General features: G+C 36.6%; 1 long non-coding RNA gene across 1 annotated transcript; it reads right to left on the bottom strand.

Annotated features, from left to right (window-relative positions):
* Positions 1–2,181: 2,181 nt before the first annotated feature.
* LOC122330952 lies at positions 2,182–12,005 on the bottom strand. The gene is made up of 3 exons (XR_006248104.1): positions 11,883–12,005; positions 5,207–5,345; positions 2,182–5,081 (listed from the first exon to the last, which is right to left on the bottom strand). It is a non-coding gene; the product is annotated as an uncharacterized LOC122330952 (long non-coding RNA).
* Positions 12,006–12,915: the final 910 nt, after the last annotated feature.

Genomic DNA, 12,915 nt, shown 5'->3' with positions numbered 1-12,915 from the left:
GCATGTGGATGTCAAGCACTTCCACTCCAATGTATTTATTGCCACGCGCCCCCATGATGGCAAAAAAAAAGCAATATCTGAACCCATCCATTCTATCGGTCGAGGACCGGCAATGTGTCTAGAATTTGTGTGTATGTGTATGAAAGAATCACCAAGTTGTCAGATTTGAGGGACGACACTCAACACCCCAAGCAACAGCCTTCATCTACTTCTCATCACCGGTGACATCACCTTCTTGCGTGGCTAATGCTAAACAGCACAGCTGAGGCTCTTCGAGGATGAGGCTCTGTATATTGCACGGAGCCCCTGTTGGCTGTTGATCTGAGTGGGGCAATTATCTTGATAGTGTCCGAGGCACCAGTAATGAATAACTGATGGCAGAAGCAACTGATGAATGCAACCAGTGAATTAGGGATCAAGAAACAGGAAGGAAATTGAGCGTCTGTAACCGTGACGGCCTCCCGCCTCGGTCTCTCGTGGCATTAGAACTGAACAAATCTGAACAGGCGTTTGATTTGGAGACCCGTAGACCAGAGGGGACTGTGATTCTCTAGAGATCCGAGAGCTGTAACGAGTCTATTTCTGGAGTGGCCAGAGATGGAACAAAGAATTCAGGTGGGAGCTGACTGGAAAGTGTACTACACTTAAAGCAACAGGTCACTCCAAAATGAAAATCATTGGCATTTGCTTGGCGTCCCCATGTCATCGCAAGTTATACAAGCTCGGAATGACATAACAGGGTGTAAATGATGACGGATTTCGTATTTTTCTGTGAAGTATTTCTTGCAACGTGCGAGCACAATCAAAAATGCATGCTCATCCTCTTTCCACTTGCTTTTAACTTCCTGTCTGATTCTCTATCTGTCATTGTCTCTGTGTTCCCTTTTGTCTTTTCTCCCTTGGTTTTCCCTTTGCTTTTCACACATACGAGAAAAACACCTCCACAAAAACCTCCACTGGCTGTGCATCGATCCTGGCTTGTGTGGTTGTGAAAATAGATTTGTGACGGGCTGAACTCCGTTCGCATGTGTGCAAGTTTGGACTTACAGGATTGCAACCTCGTGTGCCAGAAACCTTCAACCTTACTGGTGATCTTTGATTTGTAGGGTTAATAAAAGTCTAACCAAAGTCAACTCTATTCAGTATCCAAGACAGCAAGGCATTCGCACCAAAGTATTACTGTCTTGAACTTTCTGTCTCAGATGACCAGAGTCCATTTGCAGCACCCAACCTTCTGAAAAAGTGCAATGAGCAACCTGGTTTCATAAAAATACATACCTCTGTGCACTTTTTCTGCAACACCATTTTTACGTTTCAAAGAGAAATGTCCACTGAGTGGCACTAAAACACAGGTTCAATGCGCAAACCCTGGCACATTTTTATTACTTTGATATAGGTACATATTTATGTGTTTTTATTCGTTAAATATCAAATCTCCCAGCATATTAATATTGTTTTGAAGTCACATGATATTCTTAAAGTAATTGAGAGTTTTACTTTTACTTTTAGAGACTACAGTGAAAAGCATTTACTAGTATTTATTTTCCAAGTTATACAAGTTTAAAATGACAAACAGGGTATAAACGTTGATGGATTTGGTATTTTTATGTGAACTATTTCTTGCAAAAATGCATGCTTATCCACTTTCCACATGCTTTTAACTTCCTGTTTGACTCTCGATCTGTCATTGTCTCTGTGTTTTCTTTTGTCTTTTCTTGCACTTATTTTGTGCACCCAGGTACGTTTATGCCGTGACACCAGCTAGGCAATGAGAGGAAGGCACAACCTTTGTACCAACATCAGTGAGGTCTGCATTACAGCTAATGGTGGACACTTCAGCCATCAGCTTTTCCTGATCTTCAAAAGGTCTTGGGAGAAACACCCTTATTTCTGCCTGTCTTCATTCTGGCTACACCGACACTCCTGATCACTTGTTTGACTACTCTACACCACTCCTACAAAAGGACAACAATAACTACATTTTATCCTCGGCAGCTCTGTTGTGGTGAACCAAAAGGGACAGAGGAGAAGACAAACTCAAAGCCGGGGGAAGGTGAGGAAAAAAAAGGCCACTTGAATCCAACTCAATCAATATGTCCTGAGAGACCATTGTGGGATTGTTCTTTGTCAGTCCTACGAAGGCCAGGGAGTCGGTCACAAACCAAGTTTTTCCCAGAATTCTCTTCAGCTGTGTGCAGTTTTTTTTTAAGGAACTAGTTTTTCAGAGAGTGTTGACCTTCGGTGTGTATGCGTGTGTCTTTGCCTGTCTCATTTTTCTTTTTCCCGCTGGATCCAAACCTTTGCTCTATCGATCTGTTCTTCAGACATTCATTTATTCCTCTGAAAGTTGTTGTGGTGGTTAGCTGTGCAGTCAAATGGATGTAGTTAATGGAGTTCCCAATGTAGTACGCATTTGTTCAAGTGAGTTGGGGGGATGAGTTGGTGTTGGTAATAGTGGTGATTCAAGAAGGCCACCTGAACACCTTCCCCCCACCCCCTGTGAACAAAAGCCAGTGAAGCAAGCTACTGCGTCCAATTAAACTGCTATTAAATCGAACCTCTATGTGTTCCACTTTCAATTTGTCTGTGAAGGACTTTTTTGTGCTTTCACTTTCACTTGCCAACTGAAGTGACTGTCTCCTCTTCTACTCAACAAAGAAAATGACTGACAGCTCTTGGCTTGGCAGAAGTAGCGGGGTTAAATTGTTTTTCTTACTTTGCTAAACAAATGGATCAATTACATCAGCAGCTACCCAGGTTGCCGGATCTGGGAGGGTTCGGTTGGTTGAACAGATTCGGAGTTGAGCCCACAATGCCCTGGGAAATTAGTATTTGGAGCACCAGTCGGGGTATTCTTGAATTGGCAGGCTCATTTTGGAACACTGGCAGAAGCGTTAGGACAAGAACATAATGCTCCATCATAGCTTGCGTCGTGGCACAAGAAGATCACAATATAAGCTGGCAACTGAACTGCAGCTGGGGAATGTGTCAAGGCTGCTTATTTGATGAAATTAAATGAGATGAGCTACACGGATAAGACGAGCTGAGTCATTTGATTGCATGCATTTCACTTTTTTTGACTCCAGTCTTTATTCCTAGTCACGAGTTTTTAGAGGACACCTTTTAAATGCACTGTATCTATAAGTCATACATTTGAGGTAGGGTACAACAGGGCGGAAGGAACACCTTCAGAAAAAAAATGCTATTTACTGTGCGCACTTTACTGTGTATAAATGCAGAAAAAAGTTTGTATTGAGCAACATTCAGGTTGATTATTTTATTTTAAAGAAAGGTACGTCACACTGCACATTCATTCAGATGAACTGAAAGATGAAATTATAGGCCTAATAATATTAGCCTATAATAACAGTATTCCTCAAAAGATGAATAAAAAGTCAAGTGCAAATTGAGAATATTGTACAATATGTAATATTCAACTATGTTAAATAAGACAAATATCATAGTGTCTTTGCTGCTGACATTTGATGATCCAGTACAACCATACTAAAAATGACACATCTGGGTTTCAGTTTTATTATTGTCAACTAGTGTTGAAATTTCTTCTGCTGTTATATTCTTCATGCCATTTACTCACATTAATTTACATTTCCCTCAGCCTGAGGGGTATTCATTTGTAAAATAAGAATAAACAAAAAAGCCCTGCCCAGATTTAAAAGTAATGTCAAACATTACGTAAAAAATAATGCAATTAGTTATTTTTTTAGAGAGTGAAACAATACTGGGTCACAGTTTATATTATGTGGCCTTAACTACTATGTACTTACACCAAAAAAATAAGAAAATTTTACTTTTGTTGCTACAGAGTTGGATATGGGTATGTTTAGGAACAGATTTGGTGGTATGGTTAGGTTTAGGGGTAGATTAAGGTGTAAGGGGTCAACAGTGCAATTATAAAGTACAAAAATGTATTACAGATGTAACTACAGGTACTTTTAAAAATATAAGTACCATGTAAAAGCATGTATGTACATAATAAGTGCATTGTACCAAATTATGGCCACCTAATATAAAGTGGCACCGAATATTGTAATGCATTACTTTTAAAGGAAACTTTCCCACACAACAAACAGGTCTTTCTAATTACTTCTCATGGATTCTAACATCAGCCATAATTTCACATTCACTGCTAAATTACGCAAGGTGTCATGGACAGGGTCACACGTCTATTATTAAAATATGCTTTTTGTCCATGATTTAACCATTAATATTGTTTGAACAAAATATTAAACAAATCAGCAAGGTCAGTTATCTTTAGATCACATTAATTGGGACCGTTTCCCTTTATCTTGTCTGCGATTTAAAGTACTAAATCCTCTGTTACTTAATTATACTTAATTTCTAGCAGGCTAGGATGATGAATCGAATGACCTCCCTTCTTCTGTCTCTAATCAACTCCTGATTAATCAATTTCTAATCAATGCTGACGGATGAACTGTCTTGATGTATCATTTAGCAGGCAGAGGGGGCTCCCCCGTGAGTCTGGTGGATGATGCTTTAGAATGACAAGCGAGTGATGCCAGACAGAGGTCATTAATGTGTATTTCACTTCAAAAGTAGAGACGTGCCAACAAGATGGAGCTCTTTGGGTCTCATGTAAGTTTAGATCAGAGTGTGGTTTGATCCAGGCTTTAGGAAATGGGCCAGTGTGGGTTAGCGGAGTTGTTTGAGCTTCTCTGGAGAGCTTTACTCTGTATAATGTTACATCTCTGTACTGCAGTGTTCAGCTATTGGACCGAATGCTTTATTAGAAAGACGTTATCGTTAAGTTCAACCAAGAATAAAAACGCTTCTTTACTGACCTTTGTGTTGGTTCAAACCGGTCATAACTTTCTTCCGTCCAGTTTGATTCCTTGATTATTTACGTATACAGTGTAAGTCACTGAAAGGACCCCATCGACTTTCATTTCACAAAAAATGGATGAAAAGTCTATTAATAAATAAATAAATAAATAAACTGCTTAGAATGCTAATTACATGATAAGAGCTCTTAAACCATGCGAGTCTGTTGGTGAGTGGTGTCGTCGGAAGGTGCAGAACAGCCATATAGCACGCGAGCAAAACTGAAAGAGAGAAAGAAATATGCTTGATGAGGCCCTCTGTTGTTTGTTTCCCATAATGCAAAGCGCAAACTTCCCTGGAATACATAATCAGCTACAACTGGAGTGTTATGAACTAATGAGCTAACCTTCACACATCTGACCTCACGCTGGAACTGATGTGAGACTTTTTTTCCATGTCTTTCTCATTGTGGCAAAAAGTCCAGCATCATTTGGAGTTTTGGTCATTTTCTTGTAGCCCTCCAGGTGTAATGTCAGGACAAAAGTCTGGAACAGACAAAGAACATGAAAAACATTTTTCTGTTGTGTCTTAAAGGACACCTAATGGATTTTCTTGCTCTCTTGAAATAGAAGTCAATGTGCCATGTAGACATAGTCTTTTTCACGGCACAGTGTTTACCTTTACTGTCCACCTGGACGATTTATTATAACATAACTGTAATGAGTCATTGAGAAATTTGCAAGTTATAACAAACTACCATATTCAACTATTACCATCTATTTGGTTTTTTAGCTCAGCCTGATGAATGACATTGTAAATTATGCTGTAAGTTTTAACATTCAAAGATGTTAGCCAATCAAAACCAGGGTAATTTACATATGTCTTAATATGGAGTGGGAAAAAAAACTGTTTGACCATATAAAGTGGAGCATGAAAATGCTATTAAAAACATTAATTATAGCCGATTTAAGAGGAAAACAGTAGATTTAATGTTCAGTAGTTTTTAGGAGACATTGCAAAGTGTTTAAAGGCATACCTACACTGTCGACAGTTTCCAAACCATAGTTTTTCTTTAAGCGGAAGAGAATTGGATGGTTTTATTAAATCCACAAGCAAATACGTTTATATTTAAGGGACAGATCAATCAAAAATAAAATTATTAAATTCTTTCTTTTCTGCTGAACATAAAAGAAGGTCTTATGAAGAATGCTGGTAAGCAAATGTTCTAGTCCATATTGACTTTTTAGAGTATTTTACCCCTGTACTATGGAAGTCTGATTTCCACGTTCTTCAAAATGTTATGGCAAAAAAAAAAAAAAACTTTTTAATTTTTCAGTGAACTAATAATAAAACAAAAGCTGCCAGTAGGGTTGTACGTTTTCAAAATGCACACTTTTGTACCTTATCTAACCCTAAAGGTGCATATTAGTACCTTTTTGAAAAGGTACCATCCTAGTTTTCTACTTTTTTTTTTTGCAAGTGCAAGGTATAATAAATCGCCCCAACATATAAGGTTGTAGGACAGTGCAGCAATGAAATTTGCTTGTCCTTGAGTAGAAGCAACGTCCCTTTTACGGCAATTCAGTGCACTTGGGAGCAATCTGGGTATAGGTTCTTGGTAAGAAAAAGGTAATATTTTACAAAATATAGGCAATTTCTTTCAGATTGTGAAATCATTTCGTACTAGATTTCTTGCGATCTGCACATCGTTAGTTTATGGTCTCATATTCTATATCATCTAGGTTTGACCGTTCAGTATATTCCTCTTTTCCTCTTCTAATTCTGATACAGAGGTTGCATGAGTCTTAAGGTGGTTGGCGAGTGGCAGATATCGATTGTTTCCTGTCAGGACTTATTTAGGGCTGGTGAGCCCTTTTAGGTTTGTTCCTTGCCTCACACAAAGGCTTTAATAGAAGCGGTTCGAGCTAAAATTAAAAACATGCTGTCATTCTCACCCTCATGTCATACAAGTATAAACTTGTATTGCTTTATTTCGTTCTGGACAGAAAAAAAAGTACAGTAAAAGTAGTTACATGCTATCTTCTAAAACCATACGATAGCTTTGTCTGTGGAGCAGACTGACATTTAAGTCATTTGTCATTTACGCTGTTAAACACTTTTTGGCTCTCAATCACCGTGCTTTACGTGAATTGCATTGGTTCTTATATGAACGCGCTGTTTGATTCAGACGCTGTGTGATAAATAAAAGAAGAACTGTTCAAGACAGAAGATTATTAATGGTATAAAACCTCAGAACTAAGAGCTTGTCTCATCAATCAGGCATGAAAGCAATTAAGTACACTAAGATACCTCTGGTAACAGGGCCTCTTCTAAGTGAAATGACCTGACTGTATACAATATGCATTACAGCCAAGAGTCAGATGTTATTTACACATCCGTTTAAGAGATATAAATCTATTAAATACTGCTGCAAGTGCACAATTACACAATCATTGTGTAATTACTGTGCTAATGGAAAACAAATATAAGTTTGCTGGAGCAGTGCATTGCCTTTACTTTTGATAAATATAACATGTAATATATATATATATATATATATATATATATATATATATATATATATATATATATATAAATAAATAAAAAAACTTTTATCTTTTATTCTCATCATTTTAGTCACTGAATTATTGACTACCTTGGTTCTACCTTCAAAAAGGTTTATGAGAAAAATAAAATATTGATTAGTAAACGGTTTGGAGTCAAATCTATATAAAGAATCGTTTGATTCAGCTCACAAGATCCATCTGGATAATTCGTTTCAGACCGGTCTCACGCGTATAAATAATACGGCAAATAAAAATGAAAACGCGATATGCAAAAATGCACTTTGGCGTATATATAACGCGCACGTGTTTGGCGTGCATATGATGCAATGTTTTCGCGAAGATATCATTTATGAGATTGGGTAGCTATACACAAATCAGAATGATTCTCCATAAAAGTAGTCGTCATATAGATTTGAAGGGTGCGTACATTTTCGTAAAATATTCATCAATAGAGAGAAAACGATGATAGTTCTGAAAGATGGCTATTTCTGTGTTTTGACTGAAGTTAAACGCTCATGAGTCTAAATAAGATATCATTTTATATGAAATGTATTATTGTTTTCTCAACTCGGAGGGAAACGAAGATGTTGAATGCAATTTATAGTGAAGAGAGACGTTAACAACAGCAGAAATGAGATGACAGTTATCTCGAAAACTTCAAACAGATGTGAGTGATGAGAGGGAGAAACGACGTTCCTGACAAGCAGATTGAGAAGAGGCAATTAAGGAAGGAGCAGAATTGACAAATACGAGTCTAGCCATTATTTCGCCCTCCACGAAGAGGCAGGTGCGTCTGCAAAAAAAGGGATGTGTAGGTGACTGAGTGGGTTGTTGAACACCTCGACATCTGACCGACAGCTAGACTAGCATTTATGCTGCGAGTTAAAAAGGTCCTTTTTTTGTGATGATTTAACCTAGAGTCTATGGTAACAACCGACTTCAAGCTTAAAGAAACAGTTCAAACGAAACTGTCATCATTTACTCACCCTCATTTACCCAGATTCTTTTTAAAAGGAGATATAGAATATGCCCATTTTTATATATTTAAAGTGATCGGTGATGACAGCTGTAGAGCAAGAGTATTTGTGAATAATTGGCTAACTTAATTGCGGCTCCTCACAAAGTGCTATCATATGGCTTTATATTTTTTCAATGTGCACAATTTCTTTGGATGCTTTTTTGTTTGCCATTCTTACTTAAGTCCAATGTAGGAATACTTTATATATATATATATATATATATATATATATATACACACATTTACATTTATTTTAATTTAAATTATAATTAACATTTAAAAATAATGTGCTAGGTTCACAAGAGCTACTTTTAGAAAATATGGCCTAATTAGTGCATGCTAAGTAGGGTGGCAAAATGATTCATCGCATTTAAAATTAAACTTTATGTTTACTATATACTTTGTATATTTATTATGTCTATATAAATGCGCACGTGTATATTTGTATGTAAAAGTAAATTAATGCAAATATAACTAAATATCACATTTTCACTTTTTGAATGCGATTAACCGTTTTCCAGCTCTAATGCTAGATGATGTCAAGTGGTTTTCCAACATTTATGTTTCAAAAGGTAGATACTTGAGACTGTCTGGCAAAATATATTGTCAAGGTTTTTATCACAATCTTGTCAGACTTGAGCTTGTAAGTAAATGACTTTTTTCTGTCAATATAAAGCACCGTGGGGCAAAAAAACTGATGTTGGACCTTTGACAAAAGGAAGCAATTTATCGAATGCCACATAAACGGACCTATGAGAAATAGCGTATTTATTTCAGAAAGGTTAAGTAATATTTCACACCTGTGTGCGCGTATCGCGTTAGCCCCACATTTAGCACACAGGTGCATCTCAGGGGAAAATGGATTAAAATAACATCAAAGGGCACGTTTATGCGCGCTGCAACCCCATTGTTGTTGCGTTTCGCGGTGTTAAATGTTGCATGTGCACACATGGTTCATGTACGGGGTCCTGCATTGGAAACACGTAGGAAGTGGGAATGACAGATGGTTCTGTTCCTCCGCTCTGTCAAGCAGGCTTCAACCCCACGGCTCTGTGGCTCCGTTCCTCTGTATCTCTCATGATGAGGAAAGATGGGGCAGGTCAGTGCTTTGACAGAGGGGAGCAACGTGAAACAGACACCTGCCTGTGTCGTATGTATGAGTTACAGAGTAAGTGGGTGGAAAAGGTGAGACTAGTATATATGACGGGGAGGAAAAGTTAGTGAGGAAGTGAGAAAAAACTTTTTTTGATTTTTTTTAGCATAAAAGAACTGGCTTTAAATAACTGTTTATGTTGTAGTTTGTAAAGTCAATGTCAATCCAATTTTTTTATTTAATTTCTAATTGTGGTCTGGCCATATATTAATGATTAATCATGGCACATTACTGAAAAAAAACATTGTTTTCATTATTGATTAAATAGAAGATAGTATTTGAAATATACTGTAACATTTGTTTTTCAGTTTTTTCAGTCATTGCTCAATAAAAAGTAATAATAATAGTTTTTTTTCTCGTTGTATTGTACAGTAAGAGAAAGAATGCCTGTTAGTAAATCTATTTTGATTCGTTAAGTCAAATTTGCATTGCATCTTTGTACTGGTGCTTTAAAGGAATCAAATAACTGCTTTTCCTCTGCTAATGAATGATATTTGAACCAATGTGCTGATCTGAAGAATCTATAATGTAACATCAAGAACCTTTTTAATCTCCAAAGAACCATTAAGCCGAATGAAGAAGCCCATACAGCATAAAAGTGAGTACATAAATAAAGTTTAGATACGAACCAACTGCTTCGGTAACCCAATTTGGCTTTTTCTCTGAATACTTTTATGATTTACATACCCCGACGTTTAGAAATAACCAGACGAATGTTTCGATCTCCAAAGAGTGATTTTCTTCATGTTTCTCTGTAAATTAGACAAGGTTGATTTCCGCAGGAAGGGGAAGTGCTTTGGTATTAAATGATAAATTGCTTCCAGTACGCGTGCTATTGCTCGCTGTTTTAACCAGGGCTTTTAACGTGTTTGCTCATCTACTAGAATGTGGCCAAATTGGGGTAAGCTAGTGTAGGATGAAGCTTAAGTGATTCAGCATCAAATATTTATCGTGTGACCACACTGACGATTGTGGGGAAAACAAAGTGAGGCTTGATGTGCCTGCATTTAGCTGTGGTTATTTGTAGCTGAAGTACTTTTCATAGTGCAATTCCTCCATTTGTCTTAGCGGCCTGCTACGTTAAAATGGGTCATATTGCATCATTTTCATTTTTAATAGCATTATTTTTCTGTATTAAACTATATTTGTGTAATACTTACACACTGAAACACTTCAGGCTAAGGATCCCTTGGTGGATAGGGAACCTCTGTTACATATTGTATCAAACAGTATTGCTTATAATCGAGAATATGGCGTTGCAAATCATTTTATTTGTATTTATTTACTTATTTATTTATTAAAATTATACTACGGGACCGACAAGAAAACATTTATTCATAAAAAGTTATAAAAATTGCACACTGTCAGGCCATCTACATGAGTTTGGGTATTCATCAGAACAGATTTGGAAAAATTGAGCATTAAAATGGGTCTTTTATAACGAATGGGTGCCGTCAGAATGATAGCTGATTAAAAGCATCACGATAATCCGCCAAGTCAAAAGTCGCCTATCTGGTTGATTATAACTTCTTTGACTGCTTGATTTCAGAGCATATTTCACTAAAGAAAGAAATATCATGGATAAAGGATTCGAATCTGTTCGGTTTGAGAAAGTTAGTTTGAGATAACTGCAAATAGCAGGCCTTGCTGAATGCCCTTGCCCTACAATGTTATGGTGTTATTGAATCAGTTTGAAATGAAAATATGTAATTGAAATGTAATCTTTGTCTCCATGCCAGTTCAGTACTTTATTAATTCCTGTCAATACTAACGCTAATGACATATTCAACATTTTAATTAAGCGATTAACAATGCTTAAAATAAAATCAATACAATTTGGTGAAAAAGAAAATCCTTTTTCGTCGTTACACATTCCCTCCTCTGTTCTCCGCAGTGTGAACATTTCCTGTCTAGTAAAAGTTTTTTGTTTTGTTTTTTACGACACTCTCAAAAACAATAGATACTGGTGCCAGTCATCATTACTCATTATATGATAATTTTAATGAGAAATTTGTTCTATTGTCGTGTTTATGGAGACCCAGAAATGTCTAATATGTCACAGAAAAAAAGAAAGAGAGAGCTGTAGAAATGAGATTGTGAAAAGGGAAGGATGGGGTTCTTTTCTTTCTGGTGTTACAGACCACGGTGCTCTCAACAGATAAAACACATTCACACTAAAACTGAAACGGGATGTGTGTTTGTTCTACTAATTGCATAAATAAAAGAATTATGCACCAATATTTTTAAATAATATTTTAACTAAAAGGATTATAACATTTCTGCATTAATTTAAAGACATGTTATACATGTTATACCCCCCAAAAATAGCTGAAAATGTACTCACCCTCAGGCCAGACAATATATAAATTAGTTTGTTTCTTCATCAGAAGATTAGCGTTATGTCACTTTCTCCACTGCAGTGGATGGGTGCCGTCAGAATGAGAGTCTAAATAGCTGATAAAAACATCACAGCAATATGCTCGTAAACCAGTCCATCAGCTATCATCTTGTGAGGTGAAAAACTGTGTGTTTGTAAGAAACAATATCATAATTAAACGCTGAAACTGCTGCTTTTTGACCAAATATGATTTCATAATAACTGGTGGACTGAAGTCATTGATTACTTGTATATTATTGTGAATGTCATTCTTTTATACCCTTACTGGAAAAGTGTAATTTTCTTATAAATGCAGATTTTTATTCATGTAATGTTATTTTATTAATCTTTCTTTCTTTCTTTCTTTCTTTCTTTCTTTCTTTCTTCTTTCTTTCTATTGTATATAACCTGTGCTATTATCAGTAATAGCTCAGACAGACAGTCATCACACGTGACTAAAATGCCTATAATACCTGTAATAAAAATGGTAAACTTTTATTATAATATAATAAATACCATTCATATCATAAACAGGTCCTGATCAGCCTGTTTATTTCTTTGTTAAGCCACACGAATATCACATGTCGACCTACATCTATGGGCTCGCAGTATCTATACACGTTTTTTTTTCACTCCATAAGTTATGTTATATACTTACGAGTACGATACGAGTTTACCATCAGCCGAGGTGAACTGCATACTATTATCTCTGACCAATGTAACATAAACTCTTTCATCCTTGCAGCTGGCTTTATCTGTTTTATAGAAACGGTTAATCACAGATACCCATTGGACAAATAAAGTCTAATGACAAGAACTACGGATGTCAGCAAGAACTTTGTGATGTCTGTCTAGCAGTTGCTTGCTTGTAGTTTTTTCCTTTTTGGGTAGATTTTCAAATACACCATGCAGATTGCGGATAGAAGTGTAGACATACATAGCGTGGCCTAGGAAACCGATACCTTCATAAATCTTGCTTTCGGACTCCCAACAAAATCTC

The sequence above is a fragment of the Puntigrus tetrazona genome, chromosome 25 (genome assembly GCF_018831695.1).
Source record: "Puntigrus tetrazona isolate hp1 chromosome 25, ASM1883169v1, whole genome shotgun sequence".
Lineage (NCBI taxonomy): Eukaryota > Metazoa > Chordata > Actinopteri > Cypriniformes > Cyprinidae > Puntigrus > Puntigrus tetrazona.
This window is presented reverse-complemented; position numbering and strand designations above follow the sequence as displayed.